At 40.3% G+C, this 9,709-nt stretch overlaps 1 protein-coding gene across 3 annotated transcripts in view; it reads left to right on the top strand.

The window, feature by feature from the left end:
- Positions 1-2,951: 2,951 nt before the first annotated feature.
- Positions 2,952-9,709, top strand: part of LOC112224063 (dynamin binding protein) — a 123,979-nt gene continuing 117,221 nt past the window's right edge. For 2 of the 3 annotated variants that reach the window (XM_024387353.2, XM_024387351.2), the window contains exons 1-2: positions 2,952-3,425; positions 7,825-7,994. The gene's annotated coding sequence lies outside the window, so the exon portion shown is untranslated. The remainder of the gene's footprint in view (positions 3,426-7,824; positions 7,995-9,709) is intronic. The other variant, XM_024387352.2, reaches the window with a different exon arrangement.

Below are 9,709 nucleotides of genomic sequence, written 5' to 3'. Positions count from 1 at the left end.
AAGAACATAGAATGCCCACCCAAATCACACCCTGACCAAACCAAATAGAGACATAAAAAGGCTCTCTAAGGTCAGGGCGTGACAGTACCCCTGCCCGCAAAACCTGAACCTATAGGCGAGGGTCCGGGTGGGCATCTATCCGCCGTGGCGGCTCTGGTGCGGGACGTAGACCCCGCTCCACCTCTGGCTCACCCCACTTTGGTGGCGACTCTGGTGTGGGGACCCTCGTTGCCGACCCCGGACTGGGGAGCCTCGTTGCGGGCCCCGGACTGGGGACCCTCGTTGCGGGACCCGGACTGGGTACCCTCGTGGCGGGCCCCGGACTGGGGACCCTCGCTGCCGGCCCCGGACTGGGTACCCTCGCTGCCGGCCCCGGACTGGGGACCCTCGCTGCCGGCCCCGGACTGGGGACCCTCGCTGCCGGCCCTGGACTGGGGGCCGTCGCTGGAGGCTCCGGACTGGGGGCCATCGCTGGAGGCTCTTACCATGGACTGGGGGGCCTTGCCATGGCTGGAGGCTCCATGGATCTCAGAGGCCATCGCTGGAGGCTTCGTGGATCCATGGATCATCACTGGAGGCTTCGTGCCATGGATCATCGCTGGAGGCTTCGTGCCATGGATCATCACTGGAGGCTTCATGCCATGGATCATCAATGGAGAGGCTACTTGCCATGGATCATCACCTTTCTAAAGCAGATCATTTTTTGAAAGACATCACATGACTCCTCACTAGCAGAACTGCATAAGTGTTCTCTCCACATGGATTCTGGAGGACCTAAAGCAGATTTTTTGAAAAATCACGTAGCAGAACTGACATTTGATTGAGGAAAAAATGCATTTGATTGAAAAAATGCAGACGATGTCAAAAAGAGAACACAAACTAAGGGCAACCAAGGCATCTGTGACAGGGAGCGAGAGAAGCGTCCATCCATATATACAGGTAAGAGAGTCTAGCTAGCTACATTTTCAGATATTACACATTTCTAATTTTATCAGAAAGTAATTTTCATTTCAAGTTAAAGTGTACTGTTAGCTAGCTAACATTAGCTGGCTGGCTAGCCAGCTAACGTTACGTGTATGGTCTGTGTAGTACTATTATTTGTGTCTGTACGAAGGGCTATATAAATACATTTGATTTGATTTGGTAGCTAGCATGTTTTATCTATCAGTGATTATTGCTTTGGTGATTGATTCAATGGGTAGTCATGGATACAGCACACTACAGATGACATAGTTAACAACGTGTGCCTCACCATGTAATAATTACTCCAAATGCATCTTTATTATTTATGAAATACCTTTCAACATCTGGAAACTAGAAAAGGGATATTCCTCCCTTCCATTTTACAGTGAACAAGGTATTTATTGATGGCAAATGTTTCTTATCATGAAAAAAGTTGATTCACAAAAGGAGTACTAGTAGAGGGAAAACTTGCAAAGAAATCGATTTCTAGCTATTTAAGCCAAGTATGATTTGTTTTTTTAGTTGTGAATTAGCTAGCCAGCTAGATATCTACTTGGGACAAGCTAGTTAGCTACCGCCAAGAAGAGGACGAAGACCATTTGTGCCTCACTGAATATGCATGACGTTCATTAGGAAAACGCCCACTATCTAAGGTAATCGTCCTAAACAAAGTAATCTATATAAACAATTAGGTAAGTCAAGTCTACTAAACTTAGTGCACTCTGTTTGTTATAGATTATAGTTTTGGAAACAGAACACTGTATAGAGATCAAATGTTTAATTTATGAGAAAACTTGCAGAATATCGGCCAAAATCCATCTAGCTCAATCTTCTCCCACTGCCGGCCACTGGGCTTCCTCTCACATTTATACATCCAGTGAAATATGTATTTCACTGGATGTATTCTGCAGAGCAGAATTAGGCCGATACCCACTAATTATCAAAATCCAGAAAAGAGCTGTTAAATTCTACAACCACCTAAAAGGAAGCGATTCCCAAACCTTCCATAACAAAGCCATCACCTACAGAGAGATGAACCTAGAGAAGAGTCCCCTAAGCAAGCTGGTCCTGGGGATCTGTTCACAAACACAAACAAACCCCACAGATCCCCAGGACAGCAGCACAATTAGACCCAACCAAATCATGAGAAAACAAAAAGATAATTACTTGACACATTGGAAAGAATTAACAAAAAAACAGAGCAAACTAGAATGCTATTTGGCCCTAAACAGAGAGTACACAGTGGCAGAATACCTGACCACTGTGACTGACCCAAACTTAAGGAAAGCTTTGACTATGTACAGATTCAGTGAGCATAGCCTTGCTATTGAGAAAGGCCGCCGTAGGCAGACATGGCTCTCAAAAGAAGACAAAATGACGTGGAAACTGAGCTGCACTTCCTAACCTCCTGCCCAATGTGTGACCATATTAGAGAGACATATTTCCCTCAGATTACACAGATCCACAAAGAATTCAAAAACAAATCCAATTTTGATAAACTCCCATATCTACTGGGTGAAATTCCACAGTGTGCCATCACAGCAGCAATATTTGTGACCTGTTGCCACAAGAAAAGGGCAACCAGTGAAGAACACACACCATTGTAAATACAACCCATATTTATGCTTATTTATTTCCCCTTGTGTACCCTTAACCATTTGTACATCGTTACAACACTCTATAAGTAATATGACATTTGTAATGTCTTTATTGTTTTGAAACTTCTGTATCTGTAATGTTTACTGTACATTTTTATTGTTTATTTCACTTTTGTATATTATCTACCTCACTTGCTTTGGCAATGTTAACACATGTTTCCCATGCCAATAAAGCCCCTTAAATAGAATTGAATTGAAATATCTGTCTGGTCTATCTGTGGTAAAACCATGTCTTATTTTCATTCAGGCAGAGAAAGGGCAGCCATTGGGTCCCTCTCATGAAAGGGGAGGTGACGTTGACGTCAGAGAGGAAGAGGCGAAGCGAGAGGTTTCACTCTTGCCAAAATCAGTCCAAAATAAGCCCAATAAGTTTCGATGGGTTTATTTTGGACCAAAGCTTGTCGCCCGCCTTCCCGCCTTTGGGACAACGACTCCCATTGTTAGGGCGGAGACATGAGCATCTCGCCATTATATATTTTTCTAAGTAAACGGGGAACGACCCTGAGATTCAACTTTCATAGGATGACAGCTGATTCCAAGACTATGACACAAGTGTTGGCAAGCGACTTTTTTTGTAAAGTGTCTAACCAATGAGCTTTGGAAGTGATTTGTAGACAGTGAACGTGTCTGTTTTGTAAAGAACATTTTATCTTAGTTGCAGTAGGCGGTGGATGTGGCCGCAGCATTTATTGCCTGAGTATCAACGAAAGACAGCAACACGGACCGAAAGTTAGATAACTTGCCAGACTGAAATATAAAAGACTTGATTTGACCACTTCGGTAACTTCATCACGGATGCTACAGGTAAGCTATCAGGAGGCAACTTTTGCTTTTATTATGCTTTTACATCAGATCTATTTTCTTTTCATGCAAGCAGAACGCATCAACGATCACATGATGAGGGACAGATGTCCGTCCATACAGAGCAGATCAGCTGTCACATTATAGGCTACTTTGTAACAGTCACACACTTACCACGAATATAGGCTGCTACACTGTAGTTGAAGTGCTGCAGCTATGGCGATATTGTTACCTCTACATTTGTCGTTCCACTCCCATAAGTGAACATGAAACCAGTTGCAAATTGTTATGCGTTTTATACAATTAACATGTTTTTTAAATTATTGCTTAATATATGAAAAGCAATCAATTACTCTCCCCATCTATACATTTTGTATGACTATAGGCTACTCAACCACGGCAACAGAACACAAAAGTTCTTAGGGCTACTTAACGAGGGACGTGAACTGAGTACCTAAATTCTAGATGGTTGTGTCACCATACCACTAGCAGGACGGATGTGTATAGGTTGAGAACTAGGCAGTGGATGACATTACCAGTCATCTGGCAAACGTAGCCTCGTCGTTGTCAAGGTTTGTGAGGCGAGAGAAAACATTGACAAAATATGATGCCTGCAGGCCTAGGCTGTAACCTAGGCCTGCGACGTGACGTTGGAATAACCCATGCCGACAAAACGACTTGTAACAGGTTTTTTATTTACTTTCCAAAAGCATAATTTGTCTTCTGTCAAAGCCTATACTTGTTTGTAGCCAACAGATTCCCACCCTACCGTTACGCTTGTTTACACTAAGTGTGTTTTCATATATAGTCCCTTTTAAAATAACGGATTGCACTCTGGGGTAAAAAAAAAAAAAAAAAAAAGTATTCCCACTGCCCTTGCATTTGAATGAGGACTCTATTTTTTTCCAGTTCACTTCACGTATTTTGTGGTATGAATTAGCAATGTGAATTCAAAGCGATGTTTAGAAAGGACCCAAGATCATTTTCCAAAATTAACTCGTTATCGAACAGTTAGATATACCAACTTACATTTTGGAAGCTAATAGATTGCATTTAATTAAAATATGAGACATAATAATTACTCAGAAGATAATATTAACATGTAAATATTATTGGTAACTGAACAAATAGTTATTAATTTTCTAACTGCAGACTAAATAATGCTGTAATTGAAAATTGTACACTCAATGAAGGCTACTGCCCCTTTAAGAATAGATTTTGTACACTTTGTTGTGAATCTTACCAAATATGTTTTCTTCTCACACTATTCAAACCCCACAATCGAATAAACGTCTTATGAAGATCTCACCCTATAGATCACATATTGCAAACAAATAATCTTCAACTAAAAACATATTTTGACATTTCTGTTCATCCTTGGCAGTCAATATCCAAAAACAGCAGACTTTTTTTTTCTCTAAAATATTTCACTTGTGTATATTAGTTTTTATTTGATGACTTTATTTTTCATTCCTTAGTCATCTCATCTCCACTCAGGCAGTAGCAGGCAAAACGCCAGACAACGTTCTCTGTGATCCTCACATTGTACTGTCTTTAGACAAAATAATTTTTACTAGTTCTTCAAAGTAGTTAAGGCATACTATCCCTCTCTCGAAGTTGTTTATTCCTGTCTCATTTGGTCTATGCGGTCTTTATGTACCTAACCTAACCGGTGTAAAAGTGTATCCATCTCTATCCGAGCTGTAAATATCAGGCGCAATGGATTATGGTCATTGTAGGTAATTACCACATTTCTGTGCTGAACTAGGTTAAATATTTGCTCCCTTCAACTCCCTTCAGCCCAGCGACCCTCATAGTTCTTGATTTGATTTCTCTCTAGAGAAATGGCGAGATGGTCTCCCAAAAAAACAAAACGAAATGGAATTCAAGTATTTGAACCGACGTCAGTCAGTTGTTTAATAACCAGAATAAATACTGAAATGTCTGTTAATCACTGAGCACTTGTTCACATTGCACTTAAATTCCACAGTCCGGTTCCCTTTTTAAATGAGCCAAACTTGGTTCGCGGGAATCTTTTGAGGGTCTGAGTTAGAGGTCGACCGATTAGGATTTTTTAACACCGATACCGATTATTGGAGGGCCGAAACAAGCCGATACTAATGACAGTTACAACAATACTGAATTAACACTTATTTTAACTTAATATCAATAAAAATCAATTTAGCCTGAAATAAGGAATGAAACATGTTCAATTTGGTTTAAATAATGCAAAAACAAAGTGTTGGAGAAGAAAGTAAAAGTGCAATATGTGCCATGTGAAAAAGCTAACTTAAGTTCCTTGCTCAGAACATGAGAACATATGAAAGCTGGTGGTTCCTTTTAACATGAGACTTAAATATTCCAAGGAAAGAGGTTTTAGGTTGTAGTTAATATAGTATTTATAGGACTATTTCTCTCTATACCATTTGTATTCCATATACCTTTGACTATTGGAGGTTCTCATAGGCACTTTAGTATTGCCAGTGTAACAGTATAGCTTCCGTCCCTCTCCTCGCCCCTACCTGGGCTCGAACCAGGAACACATCGACAAAACCCACCCTCGAAGCAGTGTTACCCATGCAGAGCAAGGGGAACAAATACACCAAGTCTCAGAGCGAGTGACGTTTGAAACGCTATCAGCGTGCACCCCGCTAACTAGCTGTGTCCATTTCACATCGGTTACACCAGCCTAATCTCGGGAGTTGATAGACTTGAAGTCATAAACAGCGCAATGCTTGAAGTACAGCAAAGAGCTGCTGGCTAAACGCACAACAGTGCTGTTTGAATGAATGCTTACGGGCCTGCTGCTGCCTACCACAGCTTAGTCAGACTGCTCTATCAAATATCAAATCATAGACTTAATTATAACATAATAACACACAGCAATACGAGCCTTTTGTCATTAATATGGTAGAGTCCGGAAAATATAATTTCAAAAACAAAAAGTTTATTATTATCGCATATACCCTGACTCTGTGTGCAATGAACGCAAGAAAAGTGACACAATTTCACCTGGTTAATATTGCCTGCTAACCTGGATTTCTTTTAGCTAAATATGCAGGTTTAAAAATATGTACTTCTTTGTATTGATTTTAAGGAAGGCATTGATGTTTATGGTTAGGTACATGTTGGAGCAACGACAGTCCTTTTTCCGCGAATGTGCACTGCATCGATTATATGCAACACAGGACACGCTAGATAAACTAGTAATATCATCAACCATGTGTAGTTAACTAGTAATTATGATTGATTGTTTTCTATAAGATAAGTTTAATGCTAGCTAGCAACTTACCTTGGCTTCTTACTGCATTTGCGTAACAGGTAGGCTCCTCGTGGAGTGCAATGAGAGGCTTAAGCGTTGGACTAGTTAACTGTAAAGTTGCAAGATTGAATCCCCGATCTGACAAGGTAAAAAACCTGTCATTCTGCCCCTGAACAAGGCAGTTAATCCACCGTTCCTAGGCCGTCATTGAAAATAAGAACGTGTTCTTAACTGACTTGGCTAGTTAAATAAAGGTGTACATTTTTTCTGTGACCAAATCGGTGTCCAAAAATACAGATTTCCGATTGTTATGAAAACTTGAAATCAGAACACAAAAAAATGGATCAGCATGCTTTGTAATGTTTCTAAAACGGTACATGTATTAAAGAAGTAATGTGCTATATTGTTTCATTTCCTTTTTTGTGACCAGAGTCTTTTAACCAAAATCTCAAAATAACCAAAATACCAAAATAACCAAAACATTCCAAATGTTAAAATCAAAAGGCCTGACCGGATTAACATGACATCAAATAACACAGCCATATCCTTACCCCTCTACATAATCAGAAATGTTTAGGTTACATGAAAGGCTATACAATTTAACACAATCCCAACATAAAAAAGCATATTGCAGAGAAATGCCTAACTATTTTGCCATGCCTGTTGATTAACCAAAAAATAGGCTACCTAATTAAATGCTCTCCATAGGCTAAGGAAAACAATTATTTAAGGACAAATAAACATTGCCATTTTTAAATTTCGGTATTGATCATTATTTGGATTTTTAAAGATTGAGCGAAAATTGTGTTAAATGAGGCATTTGTCAGTCACAGGATCTCTCGCATTGCAAATTCAGCACATGTACTCACAGGCCTGATATAGCTAAAGTACTGATTAACACAAGATGGTGCCGATAGAGATGGCAGCTTTACTTCTAGTCCTTAGGAAACAGTATTTAAAAAAATAAAAAATAATTATGTATTATTTATTACATTGTTGGCCCAGAAAACCTTAAGTGTAATGACATACAACCGGGAAGGACTATTGGATATCAGAGAGATGTCAACTTACAAGCACAACCAGCACTATGACCAGGAATACCTCTTTCCCAAAACGGATCCTTTTGTCTGCACCTCCCAGGGCATTTAATCTGATTCCAGAGGCCGACCCAAATCAACGCCTTCTGGAGGAGAGGGTGCCAGAACGGTCTTCTAGTGAGGCTTCGGGTGCGCGCACACCACCCACTGCTTAGAAGGCCAGCATCCCGGAGTCTCCTCTTCCCTTTTGACGTTGAGACTGGTGTTTTGCAGGTACTTTTTAATGTGCTTCCTGTTGAGGATTTGTGAGGCATCTGTTTCTCAAATTTGACACTCTAATGCGTTCTGAATGATTGTCACACCTTAGGGAGGGAGAGATGGCTTAAAGGGTTTTATTTGTGTTCTCTTATTTCAAATTGACAAGCAGTAGCCTATGCATTGAAATTACTTGCACTCTATCCATACAACTCGATATCAAGTATAGGTCTAATGGAAACACAATATTATTATAGATAACAATAATTAATTGTTGTCTTTACTATCATTAAACTGAAGACTTAGAGTTTTTATCAAATATTCTCTGTAATTAGTATTACGCGATTAGACTGATTAATCATGTAAATTTAATTAAATAGGAAGTTGGGGCACCAAGGAAAAATATTCAGATTACAAAGTTATCATTTCCTAAAATAACTTTTCAGATATTTTATCTGAACCATTCATCTTCGAATTAATGAATTATTTACTTCACGTTATTCTCATTCCAAACATCGAAAATTGTTGGTTATCTGCACAAACCCAGTCTTCACTATGAGTCATCCATACATCAATTGTCTTAAATCATTTATTTATTACTAACTGAGTATTTCACAGAAATGCCTAAACAAACAAACAAGGTAAATGTGGTTACATGAAATGATAGGAGAATGTGCCCTAGTGGGCTAAACCGGCATGGCGGCTTGTCAGACAAAAGGGGAAGTGGGGGTCGACTAAGAAGTCACTACAGAGTGATAATTATAACAATTGAAATGCTAATCCTTTACACCTGAACGCTCACTCATTCGGGAACAATTGCAATCAATATATATATTTACGCTCAGTGTGTCGTCTTGATCGCTGGTGAAAAGTCTTTCTTTTGTAGAATTGTCCTTCTCTCTCGCTCTCTCGTTTGTGGTTAGAGGGGATTGTTCAGAGTGACATTCTTTATAGAGTGGATGTTTCGGCGGTTGTCGTTCTTCGCGTTCAGCGATACCGAATTCCTAGCTGCAGACTAGTAATCAATATCAAAGACTTGTTCTTATTCTGTCGGTATCGATAGTCTAAGAGTTTAACCATGTGGTATGGTTAAAAGATTCAGCAATGGTCTACAACCTTTGTACTCTCCTAATGGAGAAAAACATGGTCTGCAACCTTTAGCCATCTCGTAATTGAGGTAAGCTCGGTCTGCTGATCGAAAACCCGAGTGGGGGTTTTACTCGGAAGGGCCGAAGAGGGCTGTCCCAGGAGGCCTAACCCTAACTGGGCTCGGGCGGTCCTCTGATTTAGTTAACTCCAATCCCCTTTTTGAGTTTTCCTTCATTGAACAGTCCAAAATCACATTGTAAAATTGTGTAAACAGTATCATACTCGCTCATTCATCTTATACAACAATTAGATGTAACCCTCATATCTGAGGCTATTATATAAACAGCGTTATGGTAATGTGGCCACACCGTCTCCCATGAGCTTCCCCAGGTTGTGACAAACGGACCAGTTCGTAGCTGGATTCTTCACCGATCCTTTATACTTTCTCCGGAACATGCAATTTGTTCGTACCTCAAGTTCTGTGAGGTGGAAGGATTTCCTTTGTTCTCCATGAAAATCTACTCTCTCTATACTGTGTGGCCATGTGGCAGGGTCTTCTCAGGAATTTACGACCTCTGACCACAGCAGCCTAGTTGAAGGGGGCAAGGGGGAGGCAGGGAGTGGGGGATGGGGTTGCTATACCC

The sequence above is a fragment of the Oncorhynchus tshawytscha genome, linkage group LG25 (genome assembly GCF_018296145.1).
Source record: "Oncorhynchus tshawytscha isolate Ot180627B linkage group LG25, Otsh_v2.0, whole genome shotgun sequence".
Classification (NCBI taxonomy): domain Eukaryota; kingdom Metazoa; phylum Chordata; class Actinopteri; order Salmoniformes; family Salmonidae; genus Oncorhynchus; species Oncorhynchus tshawytscha.
The sequence above is the reverse complement of the archived record's forward strand: the minus strand, read 5'-3'. Positions and strand labels throughout refer to the sequence as shown.